We start from the raw sequence: 11137 nt of genomic DNA on the forward strand, positions 1-11137 counted from the left end.
AGAAATGTGATACAAGGTTGGTCACAAGGAGACAGTAGGAACCACAGGGATCAGCCCAGAATCTACCCTAACTTTCAGAAGATTGCTGTCAAAAATGACACAGTACTGAGAAACAGTCTATCTCCCTGCACAGGTATGTATCCTTACCCAGTTTCAAAGAGCCAAGGAGAAATTACAGCTCTCACTAGTGGCACCAGCCCTGTTAACAGTGTGGACAGGGCTCACTCTCGTGCTCTTTCACACTCCAGAGATGTGTCCTGCAGTCAAGAGCAGCAGGATTTTCCCCACAGGCTTGGCAACAGAGGAACCCTACTGACTCCAGCAGAAGTGGAGCAGCAGGACGCAGACAGGGAACTACAATGCTGTAAAGTCCTAGGACAAGTCCCATCACAAAGGCATTTGGCAAGTACTTTTGCTGCATTTGGCAGTGGATTAGAAAACTAAACCCTGCTAGTACTTTGAAGAGAACATCTCTCCTCACCTCACAACCACAGTTCTTTAAGCTATTCTTTCTTGTCATGTCAGAATAGATGCCAGAGCTGGAGACACTCACTTTGTGTAGAGGACAGATTGGGGAAAAGTATTACTTTCTGCTTTTTTTGTTCTTCAACTCTCTTGAATCTTCTCTGGCCACTGCCAGAGATAGGAGCCTGGGCTTGTTCAGCCTTTCATCTGAGTCAGTATAACAAGTCTTTACCTTCACTTTCTGGCTGGCATGAAATGGGAAGAAAAGTATCTGTAGTCTGCTGCAGCCACCGTCACAAAATGCTGTTGCTGTTAGTGAGAGCCAATATGAATGCCAGGAAAGACCAAAATGACTGCAGCAGGGAATATTTGTGAAGACCTATTTGGGGCACATCCTGAATTCCTAAAGCGCCTGCAGGAGTGGCTGTGACTAGGACAAAACGACTGTACATCCTGGCTCTCCCTACCTAGGCATTCACACATGCACCAAATATCTCTTGCTTATCAGTATTGTACAAAAGAGAGCCATTTAAGCAAATTACATTGGTTTATGGAAAGATGCTGGAAAGCTGCCTATGGGTAAGGTACAATGTAAATCCATTAATCAAGCAGTCACTCGCATATCTTTACCTAATCATACGATAGCACTTATTTCTTAGTCTCTCCCATGTTTATATTTAGATAGGAAAAATGCAGCAGTCAAAAAATTCTGAGTTGATAAAAGAAGTCATTAAGCAGCCTGTATGGCAATACATATAAAATCTACAATGAAGGGAGACTGTGTTGAAAGCAGGAAAACCAGGAATTTAATTAAAAAATGCCAGAAGCAGTGGGAAGGGAGAGCACATATGCCAAGCGGGCATACTTTGCCAGTAATGGTAATTGCACACCAGTGGATTTCACGTGGGTGTGGGGTGAAGGGGTACAGTAGCGCATGGGTAAGCAATGGCAGGTTGAGAAAGTCAACAACCCAGACCTGACAGGCTCTGGAAGAGCAAAGAGTTTCTCAGGAGTTTGGAAGTGCTTGGTTACAGGTGTGCTAACAACAGCTGGCCTGAGATGGGCCAGTCAGAGAATGCACGTAGAAGAAAACATGAAGCAGCAAGACACCTGAAAACTTAACAGGTCGAAGGGCAGCAGAGAGCCACAGGCTACCTCTGTTGGACTTGAGAGCTGTAAAAGGCACTGGCCTTTCCAGGCCTTCACGCCATTAGGGTGGCTTTGGCTGCCCTGTCTTTCTTGTTGTGAACTTGATTGAAGCCAGCGACAACCATTTTGAACATAAGAAGGGCTGGCCCTGCAGTGGTACCAGGGCTTTCCTTGGGCAATGTGTATCCTGTCCTCCTCATCTTTGTTAAAGCAGCCTACCACCTCTTCTTAAAATTTCAGAGGGGGCATTTTTTCCAAGTGAAGCCTCTGCAAGAAGATTTCCACAAAACATCTGGCTATGAACAAATTACTCAAGCTCAGAGCATCCACATGAAGGACTAGGACTTGAGCCAGTTTAACTCTAGCCCTGGCTGCTGGACAAGCCCACTTTGGAAGAGACATCTACCAAACATGCACTTGGCTGATCAAAAGTCCCCACTTTTCCCCAGCTGCTGCAGTGGCGCACCAGCAACTGCAATGATGTTCATGCAAAAGTCTGATTACAAAGTAACTGGAAGATACAAAACAGCATCTCTTGACCTAAGAGAGCTCAACAGGCTCCTCTGACAACATAGAGATTAATCATGAAGGTAGTTGAGCACATCAGGGCTAAAATTTTATTTCAGGAACCATTGGAAATCCTTTTCACATTTGTTTAACACTGCTAGCAATTAGTTTTTCCAATAGTGCTGTGTCAAATTCCAGAGCAATTACTGGAGGCTATTGTATAAATGTATTAACACTTAGCAGCAGTTAATGCGAAAGCAAATCTGAAGGTGCGCGGCAGACAGACACATACTTAGTCATTAACAAGACATTGTTCCCATGGCATCTTCAAAACCATACCATCTCCTGTGGCTTCTCTTAGCGGACACAGGGGTTGACTTTATGTATTAGTTCCCTTTCCTTCCCAGGATCTCAACATTTGTTTTTAAATCAAATACAGTGATTCGGAACAATGTTTTAAAGTTCACGACAGTGGGTAAGCACTCTGTTTCTCCACAGAACAAGTGGAGCAAGACAACTGGTCCTGCAGAGTGATGGCTTGCCTGTCCATAAGTGGTGAGGGCTGTTCAATCCCCAGTGAAGTCCTGGATATGTGTCCGAGACTGTCAGCTGAGACGCCAACATTAGCAGTAGGGCTTGGCTTTTGTGATGTGGTTATTTACCAACAAAAGACCAGCTAGCATCACCAATCTATTTACCACAGAACATCTGTAATCAAAAGAAAGCAGGAGATTTTGGTAACTACTGCGTGGAGCCACATATAAACTAGTGGCCTAAGAGCCAAAAGTGCTAATTTCTGAGCCAGCATGTACAACCACATGCTATTTTCCAGCATCTCCATCCACCGGCCCAGTTTATCCTTCATGTGTCTTTTTCAGAGAGATTGTCCTCCCCTCCCTCAACATGGGCATAAACAAGGGCTCTCTCACAGCACTGCCACTGCCTGCCTGTCCTCCGTCTAGCAAAAGCCTCTCACAGGAGAACACATCTTGTTCTTGGATCTTATTAGTGAGCAAATAACCAACAGTAAATCTGCTTTTTTTTTTCCCCTGCAGTACTAGATGTTACTAAAGAGTACCAGCTGATTCAAATTCTTTGCTCTGCCAAGGAGCATCCTCACAATTTTGTGACCTTTTGCCATAGATAAATCCATGTAAGGTTCCTGCACAGCACTGCAAGGCAATCTCACAGCTCCTCTTAGGCTGCATCAATGCTCCTTTAGATAAGTAATGAGATCCTTATGTTTAAAGGTGGGAGTTGAGGCTTTTAAAAAATGAAGTCTATAACATATCAACCAGAGTCAGTTTAACATAATAAATAAGGGCTCATGGTAAAAAAAAATAGTGCCTCTCTATCGTAGATTCAAAGTGAAGGAGGAATCCAGTCAGATTTGTATCATTGCTTCCTCGCTATATACATAGCTGCATAGGCATGCCAAAACTGAACCAGATAAATATTTAAGGTCCATTGCTATTTAACTTACTTGTGCTTGCTTACTTACTGCTTACTGTTGTGCAAACCAGGAATACCATCAACGAGCTCAACAGATTTACACCAACCTACTTGGCTGCAGTCAGAGGGAGGGAGTGTGTTTCCAGCAACTGCAGGCATGTCCTCCTGTGAACACTTCACCGTTGGCTGACTGAACTTTCCTTCCTCCTGATCTACAGGTCAAAAGGAAAGCAAGCCTATGGTTAAATGCCAAGAAAGCTGCGTAAATTGGAAGCCACACAAGGAAAAAAAAAGCTGTTACTCAGAGGGGTTTATGTAAGAACATAGATTTTGCCCGTGTCGGGCATGCCTGACCCCCACCAGCGATACAATGGGAAAACACGGGTCATGGCACATTGATTTTCAAAAGCGTGGATAGCCACAGTAGTGTCTTGCACGTCGATTAAAAAGGCAAAAGCTTAAGAAAAAAACCCAGCATAATGAAAAAATGGTGTCCTTTTGCCTAATCTATACGGTAGGATGCAGGTAACCTTTAAAAAATCATTTCCCATGTTCCCTTTGAGGCCTAGCCTGAAAAAGGATTGCAAAATATACCTACTACCTAGAGCAGTTTAGGAGAAAGAAGTTTTCCTAGTAGAGCAGTATCTGTACATGTCAAATGAAATAGTGATTACCATAAAACTACTGCAAAAATAAGTAGCTATACTTTTCTTTTGCAGATAATTTTTCTTCCCCCAAATAACTCTGTATTTTGCCCATGAAATACTTCAGATTAATGCACTCCTGAAAAAAAAAACACCTGGAGATGAACAAAATAGTCTCAAATGACTTTTCTGTCCAATTTTAACTCTAAGAGACCATTTTACATCAAATAAAAAGACAACATAATGTATCTGATAATAAATCGCATTGTTTGTGAGGGCACTTACAGAACAGGATTATTTGTATTACTGGGATAAACATTCTACAGAATACACCAAAACATGTGAATCTATTAAAGCAAAATACAGTAGCTCTTCATCCTGAATAAACCAAGGCAAAAAAAAAAAAAAAGAAGTCTTTAAGCATGTATAGGTTTTATATTGTGTGTTATTCTGATTACACGGGAAAACTAAAGATAAAGGCTGCCGGTTTTGCTACTGTTTTTCTTGCTTTTCTGGGAATCCAAAGATGAACTACCTAGCTCACAAATCTCCTCCAGCAGTTGGTCCCAATTCCTCTGACGCTCACCTCCTACGAATGACACAATCCAACACCCACACACCAGCTCGAAGAAAGCAAGAATGCCAAGGTTTCAACAAACCCCCAGCCATGTGGGGCTGGCCAAAGAAAGATAAAACACCCTGTAACTCTGCAAACAAATTACACCCATTGCTGACGCAAGGAGGAGGAAGGGAGAGCAAAGGGGAAAAAGAAAATGTAAATAAACCAGAGGAAGCATCCTTAGTCATCTGGAGCATGTGTTGAGATTCTTAACAGCACACCTGGAAATTAAAAGCCTCTGTCAACTCTAGATAGAAAGTAAACAATAGTCTAGAACTGGGTGATGTGCATCACCATGCAGTGTGGGAACTGGGACACTGAGTGCTCTGCACCTATCTTGGACTTGCTGGGGGCAGAAGGGTCATTCCCAGAAGCACTAGGGTCCAACGTAGGCAAGGCTTTGAGGAGCCCCAAGGACCTCCCCATCAGGGCCTGACACACCTGTTCCCTATTTCTATGGCTGCACAGACGAAATATAGCAGCAGCAGTGAGCAGCTGGGGTCTTTGTGGAAGAGAAAGGATTCAGCAGCACAAAGAGGAGTTGGAATTACATCTAACATTGCAGTCAGCTTTTAAGTAGCTAGACAAGGGCATTGTGGATGATATTAAGGAGCATTTCAGGGGCCCGAGTGTCTTCGGTAGCATAACTCAGAGTTCCAAAAGCCTGAGAGGAAAGCACACACTAGGGACATGACCTTGCACAGCTCACCTCCTGTCTTCCCAATTACTAAAGTGGTAATTTGTCAAAAGCATGGAGCTTGAGAGCCCTGCAACCTGCATCCTGGGATTGCAACCAAGTGCCAGTGCCACTAGCATTGTGTGCCACAGCCAAGTGCTCCCCCGAGCATTCCCAGCCAAAAGTTGGTCTCTTCTCCATCTTATGAGACCCAGGAAGGGCAGAGCTTCCACAAGGTGTGAGCTGCACCTGTAAGCAACCCCCTGCTTCTCTTCCATTTCAAATTACATTTGTGAACATTTAAAAATACTGCTCAGAACCCAGGCTTTGGCCTAAGCAAGACCTCTATTCAGGAATTCAAACAAATGGGAAGCAAGAAAAACGCTGCATAATTACTCAGAGCTACCCTGGAAGGAGGGCTGTGGCAAAAGCACTGGGCCTCTTTTATTAAAGATTTCTTACTGTGGTAGAATACTGCTTAATAGCTACTGTAGCCTGCTTGAGCAAGTACATTCTTCTCAGAAATCAAGCAAAGGTTTCTAATCATTTTTGACAGAGTGCGGTCCCTTAAAGCTACATTTTCTCTCTGATTCATGCAGAGTGACTGTAACCCTGCGACAGTTATTGAAAGTTAATTAGCAGTGAAGTGCAAAGAGCTCTAGGAATGAAAATACTAGCAAGAATTGAATGTGGAGTTCCTCTTTTTCCAGAAAAAAATATTGTCAAGAAGGTTAACGTAACCAAAAAAATATTGCAAATTACAAATGTCAAAGAGATTCTTTTAATATCTTGGCTAGGATTGCCCCGTGCTGTTTAGACATGCAGCTGGGAGGTAACTTATTTCCAAGTGTTATTATGGAAGCAGGTAAGCACAAAATCCAGCATTTGTTTCTTCACCACATTTGCAAGGGAAAGTGCCTGAAATATAAGACAACACCAAAATTACATAAAGACAAGTAAAGATATAAATCAATGGCTGCTCCTTTGAAGACTGAAGTTTGTCAGATGTTGCACGCACCATCAAATCCCAATTATTTTTGCCCCTTTCTCCACTTCCTCAGTACTTGCAAGGAATAATCCAGTTACACATGAGCCCAGCCAGCGCTGAGCGAGGTGTAGGAGGCAAGGTGAGGCGCAGCCCCGCACCACCCTCTCCCTGCAGACATAAGCACCGAGACAAGATGCAAGGCAGTGGGCAGCCCCCTTCAGGTGTTAAAAAAGCCCATCCTGGCTCCCCTGGAAATTGGATCCAGCCCTAAACAATCAAAAATAAACCCAAAAGCAATCTCCATGCAGAGATACTGCATGGTTTAAGAACAAGGAAGGGCAAAGCAAAGTAGCAAAGCAAGTAGGCTGGGAAAGGCCAAATGTAGGGCTTGGTATAAAGATAGATGGTGATGCCAGAATGCCTTGGTAAAATTGTGTTTCTTGATTTTCATAGAATAAGAAAAAAGCTCAAGCCCTTTCCTCCCCTGACTGCTGACTGTGACTCACAAGCGATCTGAAACAACCACAGTCGGGAGGCACAGACTGAGCTGAGCTGGACCTAGCTCGTGTCTTTCCAGTGCTGCTGGGGGATGTCTTGCTCCATGCTCTTAACGTGGCTGCCTGGGAAATACAGAAAAGCTGTGCATGTTCACCTCCATCAAAGGCTCCAACACCTGGTTCAGGGAGTTCCTCGGGTGGGCAGAGGGTCCAGCTGGCCCAGCCACAACAGCTGCGAGCATGCCAGCAGCCTAGCCTTTCCCTTGGACTGGGTGGGATGGGGAAGGGGCACTCAGGAATGGGGTACAAAGGGGCCAAATTTAAACTCTCCTCTGTGCGGTTGGGCAGGCTGCCTTGGCTGTGGTTTGGGAAGTGTTGCAAGCTGCTTGGGTTGGGACAATTTTTATGTTGGCCAATGGGTGGTCAATATTTTCAGCCAGCCAGGCAGCGACAGGGCTACAGCAAACAGGAGTGCATCTGCCAAGCTGCTGTATTCATGGCATTGGAAGGGGGAAGATTTGTCACAGAACCGTAGAATCACTGGGTTTGAAAATAAGTTTGAGATCATTGAGTCCAACCATGCCTGTCCACTACTAAATCATGTCCCTAAGCACTTCATCTCCCCTTAAATACCTCCAAGGATGAGGACTCAACCACCTCCCTGGGCAGCCCCTGCCAGTGTCTGAGAACCCTTTCAGTGGAGAAATTTTTCCTGATGTCCACTCTGAACCTCCCCTCGTGCAGCTTGAGGCTATTCCCTCTCATCCTGTCACTGTCACTTGGGAGAAGAGACCGACACCCACCTTGCTACAACTTTTGATAGGAACGGTTGGACTCGATGATCCGGTGGGTCTCTTCCAACCTGGTTATTCTGTGATTCTGTGATTCCTTCCAGGGAGCTGCAGAGGGCAATGAGGTCTCCCCTCAGCCTACTCTTCTCCAGGCTAAACAGCCCCCACTTCCTCAGCCTCACAGAAGCTGTTAAGACATATGCAATTCAGATTAGACCTTAGAGAAATTCTTCACGCAGAGGGTGGGGACGCGCTGGCCCAGCGAAGCTGTGGCCGCCCCCTCCTGGGGGGTGCCCGAGGCCAGGCTGGACGGGTCCTCGGGCAGCCCGGCCTGGTGGGCGGTGTCCCAGCCAGTACCAAGGGGTGGAGCTGGGTGAACTCTCAGGTCCCTTCAGCCGAAATCACGCAGTGACTCTTTTCCTCTCCCCCTTCGGCGCGCACTCCCGCCGCCCAATGCCCCGCCCGCGGGCCGAGGGGGAGCGCGGCCCGGGCCGCCCCTCCCGCACTGCCCATGGCGCGGCCGGGCGCGGGGCCGGCGCTCACGCTGCTGGCGCTGACGGGGACGGGCGGCTGGGCCCCGCCGGCAGGTACGGGCCTTCCCGCGCAACCTCGGAGCGAAACCCCAGGAGACCCCGCGCGCAGCCCCTCCCGCGGTGCGGAGCGGAGCGGGGCCTGGTTGGCGGCGGAGGCTCTCCCCGTGCCACGGTGCTCCACGGCTATGGAGCTGAGGGAACGGGTCCAGAGGAGGCTACAAAGATGATCCGAGGGCTGGAGCACCTCTCATATGAAGGCAGGCTGAGAGAGTTGGTCTTGTTCAGCCTGTAGAAGAGAAGGCTCTGAGGAGAACTTATAGCGACCTTCCAGTACCTGAAGGGGCTACGTGAAAGCTGGGGAGGGACTGTTGGCAAAGGCTTGTGGTGATAGGATGAGGAGCAATGGGTATAAACTGGAGAGGTGAAGATTTATGCTAGACATAAGGAGGAATTACAGAATCACAGAATCACAGAATAACCAGGTTGGAAGAGACCCACCGGATTATCGAGTCCAACCGTTCCTATCAAACACTAAACCATATCCCTCAGCACCTCGTCCACCCGTGCCTTAAACACCTCCAGGGAAGGTAACTCAACCACCTCCCTGGGCAGCCTGTTCCAGTGCCCAATGACCCTTTCTGTAAAGAATTTTTTCCTAACGTCTAGCCTAAACCTCCCCTGGCAGAGCTTGAGGCCATTCCCTCTTGTCCTGTCCCCTGTCACTTGGGAGAAGAGGCCAGCACCCTCCTCTCTACAACGTCCTTTCAGGTAGTTGTAGAGAGCAATGAGGTCTCCCCTCAGCCTCCTCTTCTCCAGGCTAAACAACCCCAGCTCTCTCAGCCGCTCCTCATAAGGCCTGTTCTCCAGCCCTTTCACCAGCTTTGTTGCTCTTCTCTGGACTCTCTCCAGAGCCTCAACATCCTTCTTATGGTGAGGGGCCCAGAACTGAACACAGTATTCGAGGAGCGGTCTCACCAGTGCCGAGAATTAATTCACCGTGAGAGTGGTGAGGCACTGGCCCAGGTTGCCCAGGGAAGCTGTGGTTTCCCTGGAGGTCTTCGAGGCCAGGCTGGATGGACCTTGGGCAGCCTGGTCTGGTGGGAGGTGTCCCTGCCTATGGTAGCGGAGGTGGAACTGGATGGTCTTTAAGGACCCTTCAAACTCAAACCATTCTATTATTTCTGAGTCTCGGGCAGTCTGTGCAGCAAATGCTGGTTTGTTACCTCAGAACTTGGGGAATTGCTGTGTCTGTGTGCCCTTATGTAGCTCCGCCTCACACCTACCTGTTCGGAGGCATCTTGCATTCTTTTGGAATGTGGTTGTTTCACTCTATGGAGCTCCTGTCATGTTTGAAGCAAATTATTTTTCTCAAATGCCTTAAAATTAAGAGCAGTAAGAAAATACTTGGTAGCAGTGTGTATGGAGGACATGGTTTCTTATGCAGGTGGGTAGTTCGTCTGTCGTGGCAGAAAGCCCTAATAGGTCCCACAGGGAAGGCATGGGCACTCCAGGTCGCGTTTTGGACCACTAGAACGCTGACATGTCCTGTCACAGTGTTATCTTGGTCTTAGCCCTGGGTGGTGCCTGGCCTCACCTATCTGCTGTGTAAAGTCGGCAGCGCTTTCCAGAGAGAAATTAGTTCCTTTGCAGCTTCATCTGGTGACTTTGATGGAAGTGCCTGTCAAGAGGTACAGCCTGCCCTTGTCAGAAGGGTTGTGGTCTTTTCTGCTGAATTTGCCAGGGATGAAAAGTAATCAGATGTTTAGCTTTTCACAATACAAATGCCCAAATTCTACATTTAAGCCAATTTATTTTAGCAGGATCATCTATTGTAGACACTGTATAATTCTGAAACGAGTTAATAAACTTACGTAAGAACATTCACACAGGTACTTTTATTGGCTTAATTAAATTGGTTAAAAAATAATTTAGCCTGAGTTCAGCTTTGTTATAGAGACAGGGCAGGTTTTTACCTGCAAATAGTATCTCGTTGTCCAGATTGCACATATTCATTTTGCTGTTCTGAGCATTTGACAGTGTTTTAGCAGTTATTACTGAGCTTGGCCTAGACCTGCATGTTCTATTCAGTGAGCCAGATGATTCCCTCTGTTCAGATCTGTAATTATTTCCTTTATTCTCCTCTTTAATTATGTTCCTGGAACACTGCAGTAATGCACTGTAGGGTATGTTTTACACATGTATATAGATCGGAATGTATGCTATTCTTGCAACTTTGTTCAGTGAATCTTTTAGGTGCATTTCTGCTCAAAAGTGCAGTCTAATTCAGAGGATAATAGGGGGTTACTAACATTTCAGGAGAGTAAGGCCAGTCAGCATCCCTGATTAAATGACATGGCAAGCGATCAGTGCGGTTGCCTTATTATGTGTCATGGCCAGACTATGTCAGGAAAATTTATTTTAGTGAGTTGTGTTATTTAACACTAGAAACATTTCCGAGGGAGAGGGGGATAATTGTTGTGCTCAGCAGCCATGGCATGTGCTAAATGACTGCTTTAATATGTGGGCCTGTTTACCTGCTCAGACTCCCACAGTTGCATTCGCCATTGGTATCAGCTCTGGTGGAGTTACGCCCACTTGTGCCAGCAGTGCATTCGGCCCAGAGGCCCTGTTCCAGTGCTATCAAAACACTGATACTGAGGCCAAACTTTTATGGATTACATCTTTTAAAAATACCACCTGAAATTATTTTTTTTCCCCCCAAAGTTGTAGCAGTTTACTCAGGAGCCTAAATGACTTGATTAGAAGTCTAATTTGAATTTCATATCATATTGACCATGCTAGCCTGCAGCATAGTT

At 46.3% G+C, this 11137-nt stretch overlaps 1 long non-coding RNA gene across 1 annotated transcript; it reads right to left on the reverse strand.

Moving 5' to 3' along the window:
* Window positions 1-2230: 2230 nt before the first annotated feature.
* Window positions 2231-7098, reverse strand: LOC138722936 (uncharacterized). The gene is made up of 3 exons (XR_011337777.1): window positions 7007-7098; window positions 4753-4840; window positions 2231-2829 (listed from the first exon to the last, which is right to left on the reverse strand). It is a non-coding gene; the product is annotated as an uncharacterized lncRNA (long non-coding RNA).
* Window positions 7099-11137: the final 4039 nt, after the last annotated feature.

Source organism: Phaenicophaeus curvirostris, chromosome 7 (genome assembly GCF_032191515.1).
Source record: "Phaenicophaeus curvirostris isolate KB17595 chromosome 7, BPBGC_Pcur_1.0, whole genome shotgun sequence".
Classification (NCBI taxonomy): domain Eukaryota; kingdom Metazoa; phylum Chordata; class Aves; order Cuculiformes; family Cuculidae; genus Phaenicophaeus; species Phaenicophaeus curvirostris.